This window comes from Lithobates pipiens, unplaced genomic scaffold (genome assembly GCF_037356315.1).
Source record: "Lithobates pipiens isolate NorthernLeopardFrog02 unplaced genomic scaffold, aLitPip1_a1.2 Scaffold_18, whole genome shotgun sequence".
In the NCBI taxonomy this organism is placed as follows: Eukaryota; Metazoa; Chordata; class Amphibia; order Anura; family Ranidae; genus Lithobates; species Lithobates pipiens.
In genome coordinates this window covers 642,213,325-642,237,453 of record NW_027507758.1, presented here as the reverse complement: position 1 = coordinate 642,237,453, position 24,129 = coordinate 642,213,325, and the positions used below count along the sequence as shown (strand labels likewise).

Here is a 24,129-nt window from a genome sequence, read left to right as displayed (position 1 = left end):
ATCGCTCTTCTCCCAAACTTGCTGATCACCTATTTAGATTGTAAGGTTGAATGAAGACCACACCAGACCTTTAAGCTAGAACTTACCTATATCTTCCAAGCAATCCTGGCATAACTGCCCCAAAAGGCTGCCACCCCTCTAGTCACATAGGCATAGAAAAGTGTACTTCCTGCATGCCAGTCTAATCACCCGGGTAACCCAAGACTGGAGGACTCCTAAGGGCCTGGTGACTAAATGAAAAGATTGTACACTTTCCTCTTTTCACCAAGTACACTGTCAGTAACTGGACCATGTGTAAGAAAACGGAAGTCTTCCTGCTGGGCACTCAGTGCCTCTCGTGTGACAACTCAGAGGGGCGACTTCCCAGTTTTTCTGGAAATTGGATACCACTTTATAATTGAACTTTGGAGATAGACGTGGTATCCCTATCTCTGGTAAAAAAGAAGAGAATAAAAAGACACCAAAGCGCCCTTGCTGGAAAGTTTTGCAATCTTCATCATCCTTCTGTGTGAAGTAGTTGGTGTCAGGAGAAGGAGTTTTACCGGGAGGTACTTCAATGGAAATGAAACCTATTGGAGCAAAGGGGGCTCTCAGATCCAAGCCCAAGTCCCACAGAGGGAGCCAGGATTTCCCTCAAGGTCATATATAGATTGTCACCTGGAAGAAGCACCCGGTCACTGGCTTTTGTACCCATCTGCAGCCTGTGAAAAGATAAAGTAGAGATCTGTACCTTAAATGGAGTTGTATGGCAGACCAACCTTTAGTGCTGACTGTAAAATGGCAAGGATATTGGCTAGAGCCGGGAACGCAGGAGAGAAAGCTTTTGCTAAGCAAACAAAACAAACTTCTTTCATATCCTCTCATATGTATGCTTCCCAGGCTAGAAGACCAACCTTAAAGCAGAGTTCCACCCGAAAGTGGAACTTCCGCTCACCTGATTCCTCCCCCCCCTCCAGTGCCACGAAAGGGCACCTTTCAGGGGGAGGGGGGACAGGATACCTGTCTTTGACAGGTATCTTTGCCCACTTCTGGGAGTCTCAGCCATGGATATTGACTTCACGGCTGGGGCTCCCTCCTCTGGGCCAGTAGAAGAGAGGAGTGGGCCTCACGCATGAGCAGTAGGGTTCCCGGCGTGAAGACGAAAGGCTACACTCCCATACCTGCAATGGCGGCGGCAGCACCCGACATCTGATAGAAACATCAGCTGCGGGTGCCAACATTGCTTGACTCCAGGACAGGTAAGTGTTCTATTATTAAAGGTTTTCATTTTTTTTTTTTTTTTTGGTGGGACACCGCTTTAACTAAGTGGTTCTCTTCCTTCCATTCAAGATACTTAGGGAGTCTGTGATTCACAGCGCTCCAATGACCCGCACTTGTTTCTTCAGATTGTGGACTCCCCAGCCCCAGAGACTGGCATCAGAATCATCCGATCTCCTGGGCTGAGAGGCATGCCCCCCGAAAGAAGTACAGTGCCGATGTCCAAAATTCCAGTTCTTGTTGAATTTGTATAGGCACAAATATTTTATGATCCCTAGACGGCCCAGCTCATAGGTTAAAGAAGACAAATTGAAATGCCCTCATGTGCCACCTGACCCAAGGTAACACCACTGCCAACAAGATAATCAAAAGGTCTGTGCCAATTATGTAAAAGGCAGACATCTGAACTGGAAGTGACATCTGGCCACCGCAAATCTCATGTGCCTCTGGTGCTCAGCACAACGATTTATGCTCTATCATTGTGGAAAAGACCATCCTCCATCATCGAGTGATTTACACTCTATTGTTGTGGCAAAAGACCATCCTCCATCAACGAGTGATTTATGCTCTATCATTGTGGGGAAAGACCATCCTCCATCAACGAGTGATTTACGCTCTATCATTGTGAGGAAAGACCATCCTACATCAACAAGCGATTTACGCTCTATCATTGTGAGGAAAGACCATCCTCCATCAACGAGTGATTTACGCTCTATCATTGTGAGGAAAGACCATCCTCCATCAACGAGTGATTTACGCTCTATCATTGTGGGGAAAGACCATCCTTCATGAACGAGTGATTTACGCTCTATCATTGTGAGGAAAGACCATCCTCCATCAACGAGTGATTTACGCTCTATCATTGTGAGGAAAGACCATCCTACATCAACGAGTGATTTACGCTCTATCATTGTGGGGAAAGACCATCCTCCATCAACGAGTGATTTACGCTCTATCATTGTGGGAAAAGACCATCCTCCATCAACGAGTGATTTACGCTCTATCATTGTGGGGAAAGACCATCCTACATCAACAAGCGATTTACGCTCTATCATTGTGAGGAAAGACCATCCTCCATCAACGAGTGATTTACGCTCTATCATTGTGAGGAAAGACCATCCTCCATCAACGAGTGATTTACGCTCTATCATTGTGGGGAAAGACCATCCTTCATGAACGAGTGATTTATGCTCTATCATTGTGAGGAAAGACCATCCTCCATCAACGAGTGATTTACGCTCTATCATTGTGAGGAAAGACCATCCTACATCAACGAGTGATTTACGCTCTATCATTGTGGGGAAAGACCATCCTCCATCAACGAGTGATTTACGCTCTATCATTGTGGGGAAAGACCATCCTCCATCAACGAGTGATTTACGCTCTATCATTGTGGGGAAAGACCATCCTCCATCAACGAGTGATTTACGCTCTATCATTGTGGGAAAAGACCATCCTACATCAACGAGTGATTTATGCTCTATCATTGTGGGGAAAGACCATCCTCCATCAACGAGTGATTTACGCTCTATCATTGTGGGGAAAGACCATCCTCCATCAACGAGTGATTTACGCTCTATCATTGTGGGAAAAGACCATCCTACATCAACGAGTGATTTACACTCTATCATTGTGGAAAAGACCATCCTCCATCATCGAGTGATTTACGCTCTATCATTGTGGGGAAAGACCATCCTCCATCAACGAGTGATTTACGCTCTATCATTGTGAGGAAAGACCATCCTACATCAACAAGCGATTTACGCTCTATCATTGTGAGGAAAGACCATCCTCCATCAACGAGTGATTTACGCTCTATCATTGTGGGGAAAGACCATCCTTCATGAACGAGTGATTTACGCTCTATCATTGTGAGGAAAGACCATCCTCCATCAACGAGTGATTTACGCTCTATCATTGTGAGGAAAGACCATCCTACATCAACGAGTGATTTATGCTCTATCATTGTGGGGAAAGACCATCCTCCATCAACGAGTGATTTACGCTCTATCATTGTGGGAAAAGACCATCCTCCATCAACGAGTGATTTACGCTCTATCATTGTGAGGAAAGACCATCCTCCATCAACGAGTGATTTACGCTCTATCATTGTGAGGAAAGACCATCCTCCATCAACGAGTGATTTACGCTCTATCATTGTGGGAAAAGACCATCCTCCATCAACGAGTGATTTACGCTCTATCATTGTGGGGAAAGACCATCCTACATCAACAAGCGATTTACGCTCTATCATTGTGAGGAAAGACCATCCTCCATCAACGAGTGATTTACGCTCTATCATTGTGAGGAAAGACCATCCTCCATCAACGAGTGATTTACGCTCTATCATTGTGGGGAAAGACCATCCTTCATGAACGAGTGATTTACACTCTATCATTGTGGGAAAAGACCATCCTCCATCAACGAGTGATTTACGCTCTATCATTGTGAGGAAAGACCATCCTCCATCAACGAGTGATTTACGCTCTATCATTGTGGGGAAAGACCATCCTCCATCAACGAGTGATTTACGCTCTATCATTGTGGGGAAAGACCATCCTACATCAACAAGCGATTTACGCTCTATCATTGTGAGGAAAGACCATCCTCCATCAACGAGTGATTTACGCTCTATCATTGTGAGGAAAGACCATCCTCCATCAACGAGTGATTTACGCTCTATCATTGTGGGGAAAGACCATCCTTCATGAACGAGTGATTTACACTCTATCATTGTGGGAAAAGACCATCCTCCATCAACGAGTGATTTACGCTCTATCATTGTGAGGAAAGACCATCCTACATCAACGAGTGATTTACGCTCTATCATTGTGGGAAAAGACCATCCTCCATCAACGAGTGATTTATGCTCTATCATTGTGGGGAAAGACCATCCTCCATCAACGAGTGATTTACGCTCTATCATTGTGAGGAAAGACCATCCTCCATCAACGAGTGATTTACGCTCTATCATTGTGGGAAAAGACCATCCTACATCAACGAATGATTTACGCTCTATCATTGTGGCGTGGATATTTGCAGCATACTTTCTGCTATAGCAGCCTTGATAGGAATTTTCACAACCCCCATCCTTGTGAGGCAACCTGTGTAATTTCATTTCTCTGCCACTGCAGACTGCATGAAGGCCCAAAATGTACCCTGAGCTGGGCGAGACATTTCCTATCATGCTGGTATAAACGCATGTGCCAATCTCCTGGATCCTGCCCCTTCACAGGGTAAGTGGAAACAACTCCTATAGAGTGTATTGACCACATGTGTAATGAATGTGACAACCTGTTAGGCGTCATTGTCCTGGTCAGGATAAGATTATCGTTGGCGGGTCTTATGTTATTTGGAGCGTTTGCGTTCAGGGTTCTGCTCCTAAAATAATGCAAAACACCTAATTTGCATATTTTCCTTGGGCTCTCTCTTAAGAACCATGTCCCACGTCGCCCCTCCTACCTTTGATAATCTTCTGTGCCACTAACAGGTGTGGCAAGCTCATATTTGTACAAAATATATAGAGAAAAGCATCTTACCTCTCACCAAATAACAGGTACACTGTCTCTTTAAGAGCCCTCTGTCTTCATCCCCTCACTTTAGAGCATCATCAGGCGAGGTCAGGCAGCATTTCCAAAGGCAGACAGTCGACACAGTCAGAGTCTGAGATAAACCCAGTCAGACCGTCAAACCCACAGAAGTGCACAGCATAGCAGGGGAGCCAGGACAGACATCCAGAGACAGACAGGAGACTCAGAATCTGAGGTAAGTCCTTTACCTGGCAGGACTGCAGAGAGAGAGAGGGGGAGAGAAGACCTCCCAACTGCAGACCTCCAAGATCATATACACCACTGCATGGTGTCTGGTGGTTCCCATCCCATTCTGCCCATCTCCCCGCCCCCTGTGACACCATTCACAGATGCTCTCAGACTGACAATAAAGCCAGGAGAGCAGTGCGGTGCGCTGCATATAAAGACAGGGAAAAAACCCAAAAGGGAGAGGCAATGATGACATTGCAGAGCTCTTATAATACTACACCTGTACAATATCAATGCTATTTAAGCATCATTATGCCCGTGACCTTGGCACAAGGCATCCAGTTTTTAGAAGGATTTACCTTCAGCATTCTGGGTCTTCCCACTCCATGAGAGGCTGAACATGGAGGGGGAGGTTCAGCAGGGGGGATGCAGCAAACAAATTATTTACCAACGGCAATCAATAGGTGGCCTGGAGCAGACCGAAAAATAAGAACATCCTAGTTAGGGGAGGGGCTGTCTTTTATTCAGCTAGGTGGTCATGTGGGGCATTGGAGGAGGTGTTAACCCGTTATGTGCTGACGTGAGGTAGACCAGGAACGAATGATACAGACTCTCTCTAAATACAGTATACCTCATCCATTTATACATTATCTATATGGAGACTACACCATATACAGACTTCTGATCTATGGTATCAGTGGGGGGATGTTATACACAGGGATATATAGAATGATACAGACTCTCCTCCCTCTATATACAGTATACATCATCCATTTATACATTATCTATATGGAGACTACACAATATACAGACTTCTGATCTATGGTATCAGTGGGAGGATGTTATACACAGAGATATATAGAATGATACAGACTCTGCTCCTCTCTATATACAGTATACATCATCCATTTATACATTATCTATATGGAGACTACACAATATACAGACTTCTGATCTATGGTATCAGTGGGAGGATGTTATACACAGAGATATATAGAATGATACAGACTCTGCTCCTCTCTATATACAGTATACATCATCCATTTATACATTATCTATATGGAGACTACACCATATACAGACTTCTGATCTATGGTATCAGTGGGAGGATGTTATACACAGAGATATATAGAATGATACAGACTCTCCTCTCTATATACAGTATACATCATCCATTTATACATTATCTATATGGAGACTACACAATATACAGACTTCTGATCTATGGTATCAGTGGGGGGATGTTATACACAGAGATATATAGAATGATACAGACTCTCCTCTCTATATACAGTATATATCATCCATTTATACATTATCTATATGGAGACTACAAAATATACAGACTTCTGATCTATGGTATCAGTGGGGGGATGTTATACACAGAGATATATAGAATGATACAGACTCTCCTCCCTCTATATACAGTATACATCATCCATTTATACATTATCTATATGGAGACTACACAATATACAGACTTCTGATCTATGGTATCAGTGGGAGGATGTTATACACAGAGATATATAGAATGATACAGACTCTGCTCCTCTCTATATACAGTATACATCATCCATTTATACATTATCTATATGGAGACTACACAATATACAGACTTCTGATCTATGGTATCAGTGGGAGGATGTTATACACAGAGATATATAGAATGATACAGACTCTGCTCCTCTCTATATACAGTATACATCATCCATTTATACATTATCTATATGGAGACTACACCATATACAGACTTCTGATCTATGGTATCAGTGGGGGGATGTTATACACAGGGATATATAGAATGATACAGACTCTCCTCCCTCTATATACAGTATACATCATCCATTTATACATTATCTATATGGAGACTACACAATATACAGACTTCTGATCTATGGTATCAGTGGGAGGATGTTATACACAGAGATATATAGAATGATACAGACTCTGCTCCTCTCTATATACAGTATACATCATCCATTTATACATTATCTATATGGAGACTACACAATATACAGACTTCTGATCTATGGTATCAGTGGGAGGATGTTATACACAGAGATATATAGAATGATACAGACTCTGCTCCTCTCTATATACAGTATACATCATCCATTTATACATTATCTATATGGAGACTACACCATATACAGACTTCTGATCTATGGTATCAGTGGGAGGATGTTATACACAGAGATATATAGAATGATACAGACTCTCCTCTCTATATACAGTATACATCATCCATTTATACATTATCTATATGGAGACTACACAATATACAGACTTCTGATCTATGGTATCAGTGGGGGGATGTTATACACAGAGATATATAGAATGATACAGACTCTCCTCTCTATATACAGTATATATCATCCATTTATACATTATCTATATGGAGACTACAAAATATACAGACTTCTGATCTATGGTATCAGTGGGGGGATGTTATACACAGAGATATATAGAATGATACAGACTCTCCTCCCTCTATATACAGTATACATCATCCATTTATACATTATCTATATGGAGACTACACAATATACAGACTTCTGATCTATGGTATCAGTGGGAGGATGTTATACACAGAGATATATAGAATGATACAGACTCTGCTCCTCTCTATATACAGTATACATCATCCATTTATACATTATCTATATGGAGACTACACAATATACAGACTTCTGATCTATGGTATCAGTGGGAGGATGTTATACACAGAGATATATAGAATGATACAGACTCTGCTCCTCTCTATATACAGTATACATCATCCATTTATACATTATCTATATGGAGACTACACCATATACAGACTTCTGATCTATGGTATCAGTGGGAGGATGTTATACACAGAGATATATAGAATGATACAGACTCTCCTCTCTATATACAGTATACATCATCCATTTATACATTATCTATATGGAGACTACACAATATACAGACTTCTGATCTATGGTATCAGTGGGGGGATGTTATACACAGAGATATATAGAATGATACAGACTCTCCTCTCTATATACAGTATATATCATCCATTTATACATTATCTATATGGAGACTACAAAATATACAGACTTCTGATCTATGGTATCAGTGGGGGGATGTTATACACAGAGATATATAGAATGATACAGACTCTCCTCTCTATATACAGTATACATCATCCATTTATACATTATCTATATGGAGAATACACAATATACAGACTTCTGATCTATGGTATCAGTGGGGGGATGTTATACACAGAGATATATAGAATGATACAGACTCTCCTCTCTATATACAGTATACATCATCCATTTATACATTATCTATATGGAGACTACACAATATACAGACTTCGGATCTATGATATCGGTTGGGGGATATTATACACAGGGATACAGTGGTGTGAAAAAGTGTTTGCCCCCTTCCTCATTTCCTGTTCCTTTGCATGTTTGTCACACTTAAGTGTTTCGGAACATCAAACCAATTTAAACAATAGTCAAGGACAACACAAGTAAACACAAAATGCAATTTGTAAATGAAGGTGTTTATTATTAAAGGTGAAAAAAAATCCAAACCATCATGGCCCTGTGTGAAAAAGTGATTGCCCCCTAAACCTAATAACTGGTTGGGCCACCCTTAGCAGCAACAACTGCAACCAAGCGTTTGCGATAACGTGCAATGAGGCTTTTACAGCGTCCTGGAGGAATTTTGGCCCACTCATCTTTGCAGAATTGTCCTAATTCAGTTACATTAGAGGGTTTTCGAGCATGAACGGCCTTTTTAAGGTCATACCACAACATCTCAATAGGATTCAGGTCAGGACTTTGGCTAGGCCACTCCAAAGTCTTCATTTTGTTTTTCTTCAGCCATTCGGTGGTGGACTTGCTGGTGTGTTTAGGATCATTGTCCTGCTGCAGAACCCAAGTTCGTTTCAGCTTGAGTACACAAACAGATGGTCGGACATTCTCCTTCAGGATCTCTTGGTAGACAGCAGAATTCATAGTTCCTTTTATCACGGCAAGTCTTCCAGGTCCTGAAGCAGCAAAACAGCCCCAGACCATCACACTACCACCACCATATTTTACTGTTGGTATAATGTTCTTTTTATGAAATGCAGTGTTCCTTCTACGCCAGATATACTTGGACACACACCTTCCAAAGAGTTCCACTTTTGTCTCATCGGTCCACAGAATGTTGTCCCAAAAGTCTTGGGGATCATCAAGATGTGTTGTGGAGAAATTGAGACGAGCTTTGATGTTCTTTTTGCTCAGCAGTGGTTTTCTCCTTGGAACTCTGCCATGCAGGCCATTTTTGCCCAGTCTTTTCCTGATGGTGGAGGCATGAACGCTGACCTTAACTGAGGCAAGTGAGGCCTGCAGTTCCTTGGACGTTGTTGTGGGGTCTTTTGTGACCTCTTGGATGAGTCGTCGCTGCGCTCTTGGGGTAATTTTGGGCGGCTGGCCACTCCTGGGAAGGTTCACCACTGTTCCATGTCTTCGCCATTTGTGGATAATGGCTCTCACTGTGGTTCGCTGGATTCCCAAAGCTTTGGAAATGGCTTTATAACCCTTTCCAGACTGATAGATCTCAATTACTTTCTTTCTCAATTGTTCCTGAATTTCTTTGGGTCTCGGCATGATGTGTAGCTTTTAAGGATCTTCTGGTGGACCTTACTGTGTCAAGCAGCTCCTATTTAAGTGATGCCTTGATTGTGAACAGGTGTGGCAATAATCAGGCCTGGGTGTGGCTAGAGAAATTGAACTCAGGTGTGGACAACCACAGTTATAGTATGTTTTAACAAGGGGGGCAATCACTTTTTCACACAGGGCCATGATGGTTTGGATTTTTTTTCACCTTTAATAATAAACACCTTCATTTACAAATTGCATTTTGTGTTTACTTGTGTTGTCCTTGACTATTGTTTAAATTGGTTTGATGTTCCGAAACACTTAAGTGTGACAAACATGCAAAGGAACAGGAAATGAGGAAGGGGGCAAACACTTTTTCACACCACTGTATATAGAATGATACAGACTCTCCTCCCTCTATATACAGTATACATCATTCATTTATACATTATCTATATCAGGCATGTCCAAAGTCCGGCCCGCGGGCCAATTGCGGCCCGCGGCCTGGTTTTGAACGGCCCGCCTGGTTATTTGGACATACATATCTTTTGTGGCCCCCGACGATCTCCCAGCGCCGGGGCCACAAAAGATATATATCAGCCGTCACTAAATGGCGGCCCGCGGTCCGAGTCCGGACCGAGCAGCGCTTCTGCCCGGACCGCCATGCCGCCAGTGTAGCAAGCGACAGCAATCACTGGTTTGCTGGGACTGCGGGTTTCCCCAGCAACCAGTGACGCTGCGCGCATGCGCCCACCCCCTGCTCCTGGCCGCGTCTCTCGGAGCTGAAGAGACACAGGCAGTAGGGGTGTGACGTCATGTGCGCGCCCGCCCCCCTGCTGCCCGCGGTTCCCGGGTCCTGGATCTCATCGCGAGGCAGCTTCAGTTGTGCCCACACTCCTGCAGTTAAGGTATGTGGGCACATTAGTTATCTATTAGTGATCAGTGTTGTGCACACTGTTGGGCATATTTTAAGGGGCTTTTTTTTGTAAAGGGCACGCTGATGGGAAAATTTTATGTTAAAGGACACTCTGATGGGCACATTTTATTGTAAGGGGCACGCTGACGGATATATTTTTTATGTGCACACTGATGGGCATGTTTTGTTAAGGTGCCCCTTAACAAAATATGCCCATCGATGTGCACATTAAAAATATACCCATCAGCGTGTCCCTTAAAATAAAATGTGCCCATCAGAGTGCCCTTTAACATAAAATTTTCCCATCAACGTGCCCCTTAACATAAAATCAGGGTCACGCTGATGGGTACCTTTTATGTTAAGGGGTAATCCGATGGACAAATTTTATTTTACGGGGCACGCTGATGGGTATATTTTTAATGTGCACATCGATGGGCATATTTTGTTAAGGGGCACGCTGATGGGTACAACAAAATGTGCCCTACAAAATATGCCCATCGATGTGCACATTAAAAATATACTCATCAGCATGCCCCTTAAAATAAAAATTGTCCATCAGAATGCCTCCTAACATAATAGGTGCCCATCAGTGTGACCCTTATTTCATGTTAAGGGGCACGCTGATGGGCAGATTTTATTTTAAGAGCAACACTGATAGGTACATTTTATATTAAAAGGGGCACTTTGATGGGCAAATTTTAAGTTAAGGGGCATGTTTTGTTGTGTCCATCAGAGTGCCCCTTAATATAAAATGTGTCCATCAGCATGACACTTATTTTATGTTAAGGGAAATCCTGATGTGCACATTTTATGTTAAGGGGCACTGTGATGGGGACACCTGATGTAAAGGGGCACTGTGATGGGGACACCTGATGTAAAGGGGCACTGTGATGGGGACACCTGATGTAAAGGGGCACTGTGATGGGGACACCTGATGTAAAGGGGAACTGTGATGGGGACACCTGATTTAAAGGGGCACTGTGATGGGGACACCTGATTTAAAGGGGCACTGTGATGGGGACACCTGATGTAAAGGGGCACTGTGATGGGGACACCTGATTTAAAGGGGCACTGTGATGGGGACACCTGATTTAAAGAAGCACTGTGATGGGGACACCTGATGTAAAGGGGCACTGATGGGGACACCAGATTTAAAGAAGCACTGCGATGGGGACACCTGATATAAAGGGGCACTGTGATGGGGACACCTGATTTAAAGGGGCACTGTGATGGGGACACCTGATTTAAAGGGGCACTGTGATGGGGACACCTGATATAAAGGGGCACTGTGATGGGGACACCTGATTTAAAGGGGCACTGTGATGGGGACACCTGATTTAAAGGGGCACTGTGATGGGGACACCTGATGTAAAGGGGCACTGTGATGGGGACACCTGATGTAAAGGGGCACTGCGATGGGGACACCTGATATAAAGGGGCACTGTGATGGGGACACCTGATGTAAAGGGGCACTGTGATGGGGACACCTGATGTAAAGGGGCACTGTGATGGGGACACCTGATGTAAAGGGGCACTGTGATGGGGACACCAGATTTAAAGGGGCACTGTGATGGGGACACCTGATGTAAAGGGGCACTGTGATGGGGACACCTGATGTAAAGGGGCACTGTGATGGGGACACCTGATTTAAAGGGGCACTGTGATGGGGACACCTGATGTAAAGGGGCACTGTGATGGGGACACCTGATGTAAAGGGGCACTGTGATGGGGACACCTGATTTAAAGAAGCACTGTGATGGGGACACCTGATGTAAAGGGGCACTGTGATGGGGACACCTGATGTAAAGGGGCACTGTGATGGGGACACCTGATGTAAAGGGGCACTGTGATGGGGACACCTGATGTAAAGGGGCACTGTGATGGGGACACCTGATTTAAAGGGGCACTGTGATGGGGACACCTGATTTAAAGGGGCACTGTGATGGGGACACCTGATTTAAAGGGGCACTGCGATGGGGACACCTGATTTAAAGAAGCACTGCGATGGGGACACCTGATGTAAAGGGGCACTGTGATGGGGACACCTGATGTAAAGGGGCACTGTGATGGGGACACCTGATGTAAAGGGGCACTGTGATGGACTTTCTATTAAAGAAGTCGCCGTGTAAACAGGAGATTCTCCTTTGGCGCTCGTCAGTGCATTCCTGGCAATGGTGCTGCGTTCCTGGCAATGGTGCTGCGTTCCTGGCAATGGTGAGTCATTCCTGGCAATGGTGCTGCGTTCCTGGCAATGGTGAGTCATTCCTGGCAATGGTGCTGCGTTCCTGGCAATGGTGAGTCATTCCTGGCAATGGTGAGTCATTCCTGGCAATGGTTAGTCATTCCTGGCAATGGTGAGGCATTTGGGGAGGCATTCCTGGCAATGGTGAGTCATTCCTGGCAATGGTGAGGCATTTGGGGAGGCATTCCTGGCAATGGTGAGTCATTCCTGGCAATGGTGCTGCGTTCCTGGCAATGGTGCTGCGTTCCTGGCAATGGTGAGTCATTCCTGGCAATGGTGCTGCGTTCCTGGCAATGGTGAGTCATTCCTGGCAATGGTGAGGCATTTGGGGAGGCATTCCTGGCAATGGTGAGTCATTCCTGGCAATGGTGCTGCGTCCCTGGCAATGGTGCTGCGTCCCTGGCAATGGTGCTGCGTCCCTGGCAATGGTGAGTCATTCCTGGCAATGGTGAGGCATTTGGGGAGGCATTCCTGGCAATGGTGAGTCATTCCTGGCAATGGTGCTGCGTTCCTGGCAATGGTGCTGCGTCCCTGGCAATGGTGGGGGAATTCCTGGCTATGGTGGGGGCATTCCTGGCTATGGTGGGGGCATTCCTGGCTATGGTGGGGGCATTCCTTGCTATGGTGGGGGCATTCCTTGCTATGGTGGGGGCATTCCTTGCTATGGTGGGGCATTCCTGGCTATGGTGGGGGCATTCCTGGCTATGGGGGGGGCATTCCTGGCTATGGGGGGGGGCATTCCTGGCTATGGGGGGGGCATTCCTGGCTATGGGGGGGGGCATTCCTGGCTATGGGGGGGCATTCCTGGCTATGGGGGGGGCATTCCTGGCTGTGGTGGGTGTGTTCCTGGCAAAGGTGGGTCTGCAGATGGGCACTGATTAGGCTGCATTGGTGGGCACTGACCATTATTTTGCTTCACAGTTCTTTATTTAAACATTTTTTTTCCTGAAACTTCCCTCTTAAAGTGACGGTGCGTGTTATACGCCAATTAATACAGGATGTAGAAATACGCCCGGCTCATCTCTTCCCACACACAGCACAAAGGCGGGAGAATTCTTGTTGGGCCGTGTATTAGAGCTCCGATGGACACACTTACACCGAATTTTAACGATTCAAAGAATGTCAGGCAAAATGGTCGGCCCTCGCGCATGTTCACATCATCAAATCCGGCCCTCTTTGAAAAAAGTTTGGACACCCCTGATCTATATGGAGACTACACAATATACAGACTTCTGATCTATGGTATCAGTGGGGGGATGTTATACACAGGGATATATAGAATGATACAGACTCTCCTCTCTCTATATACAGTATACATCATCCATTTATACATTATCTATATGGAGACTACACAATATACAGACGTCTGATCTATGGTATCAGCGGGGGGATGTTATACACAGAGATATATAGAATGATACAGACTCTCGTCTCTATATACAGTATACATCATCCATGTATACATTATCTATATGGATATAGACTTTGTTTATAGCAGTCAGAAGAATGATCGGTGGGGTCTCACCTTGTTAGATCTGCCCATACATCCTCCAATCAGATTGTCTGTACTTCCCGACAATGAAGAGACCTGAAGATAGTTCTAGAAAGGTGAAGAGTCCAATCACAGAAGATTCTGGAAGATAAAACCCGGAACCACGGTGTTAGGTGTGACCCAAAGAGAGCCACGTTATATGGTTTATATAGTTGGACCCAATCGTACAACCCTTCGTATTCAGTGAGAGACACGGAGACAGCCTCAGTATTTCTGCTCTGATGGGCTGTGTAGCAGCTCAAAAAAGCTCTTTATTTAAGGGATATTTATACAGGGAGTTTGGGTGGCTTAAAACAGTTTGGGGTTAATTGTAACAGTACACAGTTATGCATAGTCATCTTTAGCTGTCCATATTTGGTGACGTGGTTTAGGCGTTGTTCAGCAGATAAGGATGACCTACTGGGTGTACGTGACTTCTCCCATGATTAGCATCTTTGCACGACATGTTCTGCAGAAGCATACAACAAAAACAAATTTAAGCATAACTCTAACTCAGGATATTATACAAAAATGGCTACTGACACGAGTGCCTTCATTCTACACCTCTCAACGGCGCCAAGAGAGTCCAACTTCTTCTACGGTATGAAGATGGAATGTGTGTGAATAAGAAGTTGATGTGAATGTTACGTACAATGACTTCCTAATGCAGGAAGAGGAGGCGGGGGAGGGGGGTTTCTTCTACTTCCTCTATCGGAGTCTTCTTATGCCCCGTACACACGAGCGGACTTTTCGACATCCAAACTCCGACGGACTGAGTCCGTCGGACTATCCGATCGTGTGTGGGCTGCAACGGACTTTAGCGAAGCTAAAGTCTGACGGACTTTAGAAATGAAGCATGCTTCAAATTTTCCCGACGGAACTCCGCCGGACCCGGTCCCCTTTGAAAAATCCGCTCGTGTGTGTGCTACTCCGACGGACTAAAACCGACGCTAGGGCAGCTATTGGCTACTGTCTAGGAACTTCCTACGTCGAATCCAGTCGTACGTCATCACGTTCGACTCCGTCGGAGTTTGGTGTGATGGTGTGTGGTCAAGTCCGTTCGGTCGAAAAGTCCGCCAGAACTCCGTCGGAACTCCGGCGGAACTCCGGCGGAACTCCTTTGGAGGTCTGTCAGACTTAATCCCTCTCGTGTGTACGGGGCATTACACAACTCATTGCTCGGAGCCTCCAACTTCCTCTTTCTATACAGAGATCAGAACAAGTCTAAACCTTCCTCAGGCTGGGTGTATGGGGGAGGAGGGGGGGTGTAAATGTGGAGCGATATGATTGGAGGATTTCTGAGGGGACAATATGTTGGTATTCAGAAGAATCAACAGAAAATGTCCAAATATTCATTTCTTCCTCATTATATAAGAATACAAAGAGGCTCCATCAGAGACGTTCCTCAGACTTTGATGTGATCAGCCATCGTCTCCATGTAGACATCCACCATACATAGACTGTCTGGTGGGATTATCTGTGGAGACCTAAACCACCGGTCATCTACCACAGATCCCACCAACAGATTGTACAGACAGACCACGGACAGACCTTCCACACAAGACTTCTCCTTCTTCAGATCCCACCAACAGATTGTACAGACAGACCACGGACAGACCTCCACCTTCCACACAAGACTTCTCCTTCTTCAGATCCCACCAACAGATTGTACAGACAGACCACGGACAGACCTCCACCTTCCACACAAGACTTCTCCTTCTTCAGATCCCACCAACAGATTGTACAGACAGACCACGGACAGACCTCCACCTTCCACACAAGACTTCTCCTTCTTCAGATCCCACCAACAGATTGTACAGACAGACCACGGACAGACCTCCACCTTCCACACAAGACTTCTCCTTCTTCAGATCCCACCAACAGATTGTACAGACAGACCACGGACAGACCTCCACCTTCCACACAAGACTTCTCCTTCTTCAGATCCCACCAACAGATTGTACAGACAGACCACGGACAGACCTCCACCTTCCACACAAGACTTCTCCTTCTTCAGATCCCACCAACACATTGTACAGACAGACCACGGACAGACCTCCACCTTCCACACAAGACTTCTCCTTCTTCAGATCCCACCAACACATTGTACAGACAGACCACGGACAGACCTTCCACACATTGTACAGACAGACCACGGACAGACCTCCAACACATTGTACAGACAGACCACGGACAGACCTCCAACACATTGTACAGACAGACCACGGACAGACCTCCAACACATTGTACAGACAGACCACGGACAGACCTCCAACACATTGTACAGACAGACCTCCAACACATTGTACAGACAGACCACGGACAGACCTCCAACACATTGTACAGACAGACCACGGACAGACCTCCAACACATTGTACAGACAGACCTCCAACACATTGTACAGACAGACCACGGACAGACCTCCAACACATTGTACAGACAGACCACGGACAGACCTCCAACACATTGTACAGACAGACCACGGACAGACCTCCAACACATTGTACAGACAGACCACGGACAGACCTCCAACAGATTGTACAGACAGACCACGGACAGACCTCCAACACATTGTACAGACAGACCACGGACAGACCTCCAACACATTGTACAGACAGACCTCCAACACATTGTACAGACAGACCACGGACAGACCTCGAACACATTGTACAGACAGACCACGGACAGACCTCCAACACATTGTACAGACAGACCACGGACAGACCTCCAACACATTGTACAGACAGACCACGGACAGACCTCCAACACATTGTACAGACAGACCACGGACAGACCTCCAACACATTGTACAGACAGACCACGGACAGACCTCCAACACATTGTACAGACAGACCACGGACAGACCTCCAACACATTGTACAGACAGACCACGGACAGACCTCCAACACATTGTACAGACAGACCACGGACAGACCTCCAACACATTGTACAGACAGACCACGGACAGACCTCCAACACATTGTACAGACAGACCACGGACAGACCTCCAACACATTGTACAGACAGACCACGGACAGACCTCCAACAGATTGTACAGACAGACCACGGACAGACCTCCAACACATTGTACAGACAGACCACGGACAGACCTCCAACACATTGTACAGACAGACCTCCAACACATTGTACAGACAGACCACGGACAGACCTCGAACACATTGTACAGACAGACCACGGACAGACCTCCAACACATTGTACAGACAGACCACGGACAGACCTCCAACACATTGTACAGACAGACCACGGACAGACCTCCAACACATTGTACAGACAGACCACGGACAGACCTCCAACACATTGTACAGACAGACCACGGACAGACCTCCAACACATTGTACAGACAGACCACGGACAGACCTCCAACACATTGTACAGACAGACCACGGACAGACCTCCAACACATTGTACAGACAGACCACGGACAGACCTCCAACACATTGTACAGACAGACCACGGACAGACCTCCAACACATTGTACAGACAGACCACGGACAGACCTCCAACACATTGTACAGACAGACCACGGACAGACCTCCAACAGATTGTACAGACAGACCACGGACAGACCTCCAACACATTGTACAGACAGACCACGGACAGACCTCCAACACATTGTACAGACAGACCTCCAACACATTGTACAGACAGACCACGGACAGACCTCGAACACATTGTACAGACAGACCACGGACAGACCTCCAACACATTGTACAGACAGACCACGGACAGACCTCCAACACATTGTACAGACAGACCACGGACAGACCTCCAACACATTGTACAGACAGACCACGGACAGACCTCCAACACATTGTACAGACAGACCACGGACAGACCTCCAACACATTGTACAGACAGACCACGGACAGACCTCCAACACATTGTACAGACAGACCACGGACAGACCTCCAACACATTGTACAGACAGACCACGGACAGACCTCCAACACATTGTACAGACAGACCACGGACAGACCTCCAACACATTGTACAGACAGACCACGGACAGACCTCCAACACATTGTACAGACAGACCACGGACAGACCTCCACCTTCCACACAAGACTTCTCCTTCTTCACACTGAGATGGAGGATCTACAATTCTATAAATCCCCATCAATAAGATCTGATCACAGCGATTGATACAATAGTCCTGTGTCCAGTATTATTGGTGTCTTCCTATGTACAGGATGTGTAGCGGACCTCTGACTCGGTCCTCCCATCTGATCCCAGGTTCTGATCCCGTAATAGAGCAAGCAGCCAGGCACGGGGGATTTTCAGGCCCATAAATAAATCTTCACTCAGTCCTCAGCAAGGCAGCCATCAGAAACTTTGGGGCCCCTTACACAGCTTTAGGCCTGGGGCCCCCGGGCCTTATCACCAACATCCCCCCCAGGGCCGTCCCACTGAATCCGACCACTGGCTGTCCCACCAAGTCCTTCAATCCACCCACTTTTATTATAACACTCTTACAACTTCATGTATGAGAATTAAAAGTGTATTCCAAGTCATCAGTGCTTGTATTTCTATATATTCAGCAACACGTTGGTCCAATCTAGCAAAGAGACATCCCCATATATTCAAAAAAGAGACAGCTCAATCCAGTGGAGAGATATCCCCAAATATTCAGAAAAGAGACAGCTCAATCCAGCAAAGAGACAGCCCAATCCAGTAGACAGACATCATATATTCAGCCAAGAGACAGCACAATCCAGAAAAGAGACAGCCCAATCCAGCAAAGAGACAGCCCAATCCAGCAAAGAGACTGCCCAATCCATTAAGAAGACTGCTCAGTTCAGCAAAGAGACAACCCAATCCATTAAGGAGACTGCTCAGTCCAGCAAAGAGACTGCCCAATCCAGCAACAAGACAGCCCAATCCAGCAACGAGACAGCCCAATCCAGCAACGAGACAGCCCAATCCAGTAGAGAGACATCCCCATATATTCAGCAAAGAGCCAGCCCAATCCAGCAAAGAGACTGCCTAGTCCAGCAAAGAGAAAGCTCTGACCATCAAAGAGACAGCAAAATCCAGCAAAGAGACAGCACAATCCAGCAGAGATTGCCCAGTTCAGTAAAGAGACTGCCCAAATTCACTAAAGAGACTGTCCAGTCCAGCAAAGAGAATGCCCAATCCAGCAAAGAGACTGCCCAATCCAGTAAAAAGACTGCCCAATCCAGTAAAAAGACTGCCCAAACCAGCAAAGAGACTGCTCAGTTCAGCAAAGAGACTGCTCAGTTCAGGAAAGAGACAGCCCAATCCAGCAAAGCTACTGTCCAGTCCAGCAAAGAGACATTCTAGTCCAGCAAAGACTGTTCAGTTCAGCAAGGAGACAACGCAATCCATTAAGAAGACTGCTCAGTCCAGCAAAGAGACTGCACAATCCAGTAAAGAGACTGCCCATTCCAGAAAAAAGACTGCCCAATCCAGAAAAGCAACTGTCCAGTCCAACAAAGAGACAGCCCAATCCAGCAACGAGACAGCCCAATCCAGCAACGAGACAGCCCAATCCAGTAGAGAGACATCCACATATATTCAGCAAAGAGACAGCCCAATCCAGCAAAGAGAAAGCCCAGTCCATCAAAGAGACAGCACAATCCAGCAAAGAGACAGCACCATCCAGCAGAGACTGCCCAGTTCAGTAAAGAGATTGTCCAGTCTAGCAAAGAGACTGCCCAATACAGCAAAGAGACTGCCTAGTCCAGCAAAGAGAAAGCCGACCATCAAAGAGACAGTACAATCCAGCAAAGAGACAACACAATCCAGCAGAGATTGACCAGTTCAGTAAAGAGACTGCCCAATTCACTAAAGAGACTGTCCAGTCCAGCAAAGAGAATGCCCAATCCAGCAAAGAGACTGCCCAAACCAGCAAAGAGAGTGCTCAGTTCAGCAAAGAGACTGCTCAGTTCAGGAAAGAGACAGCCCAATCCAGCAAAGCTACTGTCTAGTCCAGCAAAGAGACATTCTAGTCCAGCAAAGACTGTTCAGTTCAGCAAGGAGACAACCCAATCCATTAAGGAGACTGATCAGTCCAGCAAATAGACTGCCCAATCCAGCAAAGAGACTGCACAATCCAGTAAAGAGACTGCCTATTCCAGAAAAAAGACTGCCCAATCCAGAAAAGCAACTGTCCAGTCCAGCAAAGAGACAGCCCAATCCAGCAATGAGACAGCCCAATCCAGCAACGAGACAGCCCAATCCAGCAACGAGACAGCCCAATCCAGTAGAGAGACATCCACATATATTCAGCAAAGAGACAGCCCAATCCAGCAAAGAGAAATCCCAGTCCATCAAAGAGACAGCACAATCCAGCAAAGAGACAGCACCATCCAGCAGAGACTGCCCAGTTCAGTAAAGAGATTGTCCAATCCAGCAAAGAGACTGCCCAATACAGCAAAGAGACTACCCAATCCAGTAAAGAGACTGCCCAATCCAGCAAGGAAACTGCTCAGTTCAGCAAAGAGAAAGCCCAATCCAGCAAAGAGGCTGCTCAGTTCAGCAAAGAGACAGCCCAATCCAGCAAAGCGACTGTCCAGTCCAGCAAAGAGACTGCCTAGTCCAGCAAAGACTGCTCAGTTCAGCAAGGAGACAACCCAAGTCATTAAGGAGACTGCTGAGTGCAGCAAATAGACTGCCCAATCCAGCAAAGAGACTGCCCAATCCAGTAAAAAGACTGCCAAATCCAGCAAAAAGACTGCTCAGTTCAGCAAAGAGACAGCCCAATCCAGAAAAGCAACTGTCCAGTCCAGAAAAGAGACAGCCGAATCCAGCGATGAGACAGCCCAATCCAGCAACGAGACAGCCGAATCCAGTAGAGAGACATCCACATATATTCAGCAAAGAGACAGCCTAGTCCAGCAAAGAGAAAGCCCAGCTTATCAAAGAGACAGCACAATCCAGCAAAGAGACTGCCTAGTCCAGCAAAGAGAAAGCCCAGTCCATCAAAGAGACAGCACAATCCAGCAAAGAGACAGCACCATCCAGCAGAGACTGGCCAGTTCAGTAAAGAGACTGTCCAGTCCAGCAAAGAGACTGCCTAGTCCAGCAAAGACTGCTCAGTTCAGCAAAGAGACAACCCAATCCATTAAGAAGACTGTTTAGTCCAGGACAGAAACTGTCCAATACAGTAAAGAGACTGCCCAGTCCAGCAAAGAGACTGCTCCTTTCAACAAAGACATCACCATATAGCAATTGTTTAAAGATGGCAAATTCACAACACACACAGCACCTCCACACCTTTCAGGTGGAAAACCCCCTCCCAGCACACACAGCCATCCCAGTCATGGGGAATCCCCCAGAAGGATTGATACACAATTAAATCTCCACTTCTAAGCCCTTGTACACACGGTTGGAAATTCAGACGGAAAATGTCCGATCGGACCGTGTTGTCGGATATGTGGGTTCATTGGACTTTTTCCGTCGGAATGTCCGACCAACAAAGTTTGAGAGCTGGATATAAAATTTTCCGACAACATGATCTGATCGGACTTTGTCCGAACATTTGTAGAGAATTCCAATCGGACAAAGTGCCACGCATGCTCAGATCAAATTATGAGACCAAAGCTATTGGCTACTAGCTGCAACGTAGTTCCGTCGTAACGAACAAATCAATCGGATTTTCCGACAACTTTGTCCGACCGTGTGTATGCAACACCAGTTTCGGAAAAAATCCATCGGAAAAAATCCGACGGATTTTGTTGTCGGAATGTCCGACCCGTGTGTACGAGGGATAACAGAGGTTTGAATTGTCCAAAACTGTCTTCTGTCATTTTTACTTTTTTTACACTTTTTTGGTGACTGGGTAGGGGTACAATGTACCCCGTTACCTATTCACATGGGGGAGGGCAGGATCTGGGGCCCCCATGTTAAAACGGCTTCCAGATTCCGATAAGCCCCCCGCCCGCAGACCACCACAATCACCAGGCAAGGGTTGTGGGGATGAGGCCCTTGTCCCCATCAACATGGGGGCAAGGTGCTTTGGAGGGGATCAGTGGGGGGATGTTATACACAGAGATATATAGAATGATACAGACTCTCCTCTCTATATACAGTATACATCATCCATTTATACATTATCTATATGGAGAATACACCATATACAGACTTCTGATCTATGGTATCAGTGGGGGGATGTTATACACAGAGGTATATAGAATGATACAGACTCTCCTCTCTATATACAGTATACATCATCCATTTATACATTATCTATATGGAGACTACACAATATACAGACTTCTGATCTATGGTATCAGTGGGGGGATGTTATACACAGAGATATATAGAATGATACAGACTCTCCTCTCTATATACAGTATATATCATCCATTTATACATTATCTATATGGAGACTACACAATATACAGACTTCTGATCTATGGTATCAGTGGGGGGATGTTATACACAGAGATATATAGAATGATACAGACTCTCCTCTCTATATACAGTATATATCATCCATTTATACATTATCTATATGGAGACTACACAATATACAGACTTCTGATCTATGGTATCAGTGGGGGGATGTTATACACAGGGATATATAGAATGATACAGACTCTCCTCTCTATATACAGTATACATCATCCATTTATACATTATCTATATGGAGACTACACAATATACAGACTTCTGATCTATGGTATCAGTGGGGGGATGCTATACACAGAGATATATAGAATGATACAGACTCTCCTCTCTATATACAGTATACATCATCCATTTATACATTATCTATATGGAGACTACACAATATACAGACTTCTGATCTATGGTATCAGTGGGGGGATGTTATACACAGGGATATATAGAATGATACAGACTCTCCTCTCTATATACAGTATACATCATCCATTTATACATTATCTATATGGAAACTACACAATATACAGACTTCCGATCTATGGTATCAGTGGGGGGGATGTTATACACAGGGATATATAGAATGATAGACTCGCCTCTCTATATACAGTATACATCATCCATTTATACATTATCTATATGGAGACTACACAATATACAGACTTCTGATCTATGGTATCAGTGGGGGGATGTTATACACAGAGATATATAGAATGATATAGGCTCTCCTCTCTATATACAGTATACATCATCCATTTATATATTATCTATATGGAGACTACACAATATACAGACTTCTGATCTATGGTATCAGTGGGGGGATGTTATACACAGTGATATATAGAATGATAGACTCGCCTCTCTATATACAGTATACATCATCCATTTATACATTATCTATATGGAGACTACACAATATACAGACTTCTGATCTATGGTATCAGTGGGGGGGATGTTATACACAGAGATATATAGAATGATATAGGCTCTCCTCTCTATATACAGTATACATCATCCATTTATATATTATGTATATGGAGACTACAAAATATACAGACTTCTGATCTATGGTATCAGTGGGGGGATGTTATACACAGAGATATATAGAATGATACAGACTCTCCTCTCTATATACAGTATACATCATCCATTTATATATTATCTATATGGAAACTACACAATATACAGACTTCTGATCTATGGTATCAGTGGGGGGATGTTATACACGGAGATATATAGAATGATACAGAATCTGCTCTCTCTATATACAGTATACATCATCCGTGTATATATTATCTATATGGAGAATACACAATATACAGACGTCTGATCTATGGTATCAGTGGGGGGATGTTATACACGGAGATATATAGAATGATACAGAATCTGCTCTCTCTATATACAGTATAC

At 45.1% G+C, this 24,129-nt stretch overlaps 2 protein-coding genes across 2 annotated transcripts in view; both read right to left on the bottom strand.

Moving 5' to 3' along the window:
* LOC143989872 (gastrula zinc finger protein XlCGF66.1-like) overlaps positions 1-14,992 on the bottom strand; it is a 153,566-nt gene extending 138,574 nt beyond the window's left edge. Inside the window, exon 1 of the mRNA XM_077490148.1 lies at positions 14,327-14,992. The gene's annotated coding sequence lies outside the window, so the exon portion shown is untranslated. The remainder of the gene's footprint in view (positions 1-14,326) is intronic.
* Positions 1-24,129, bottom strand: part of LOC143986905 (uncharacterized) — a 137,504-nt gene that overhangs the window by 30,539 nt on the left and 82,836 nt on the right. The window lies entirely within an intron of this gene.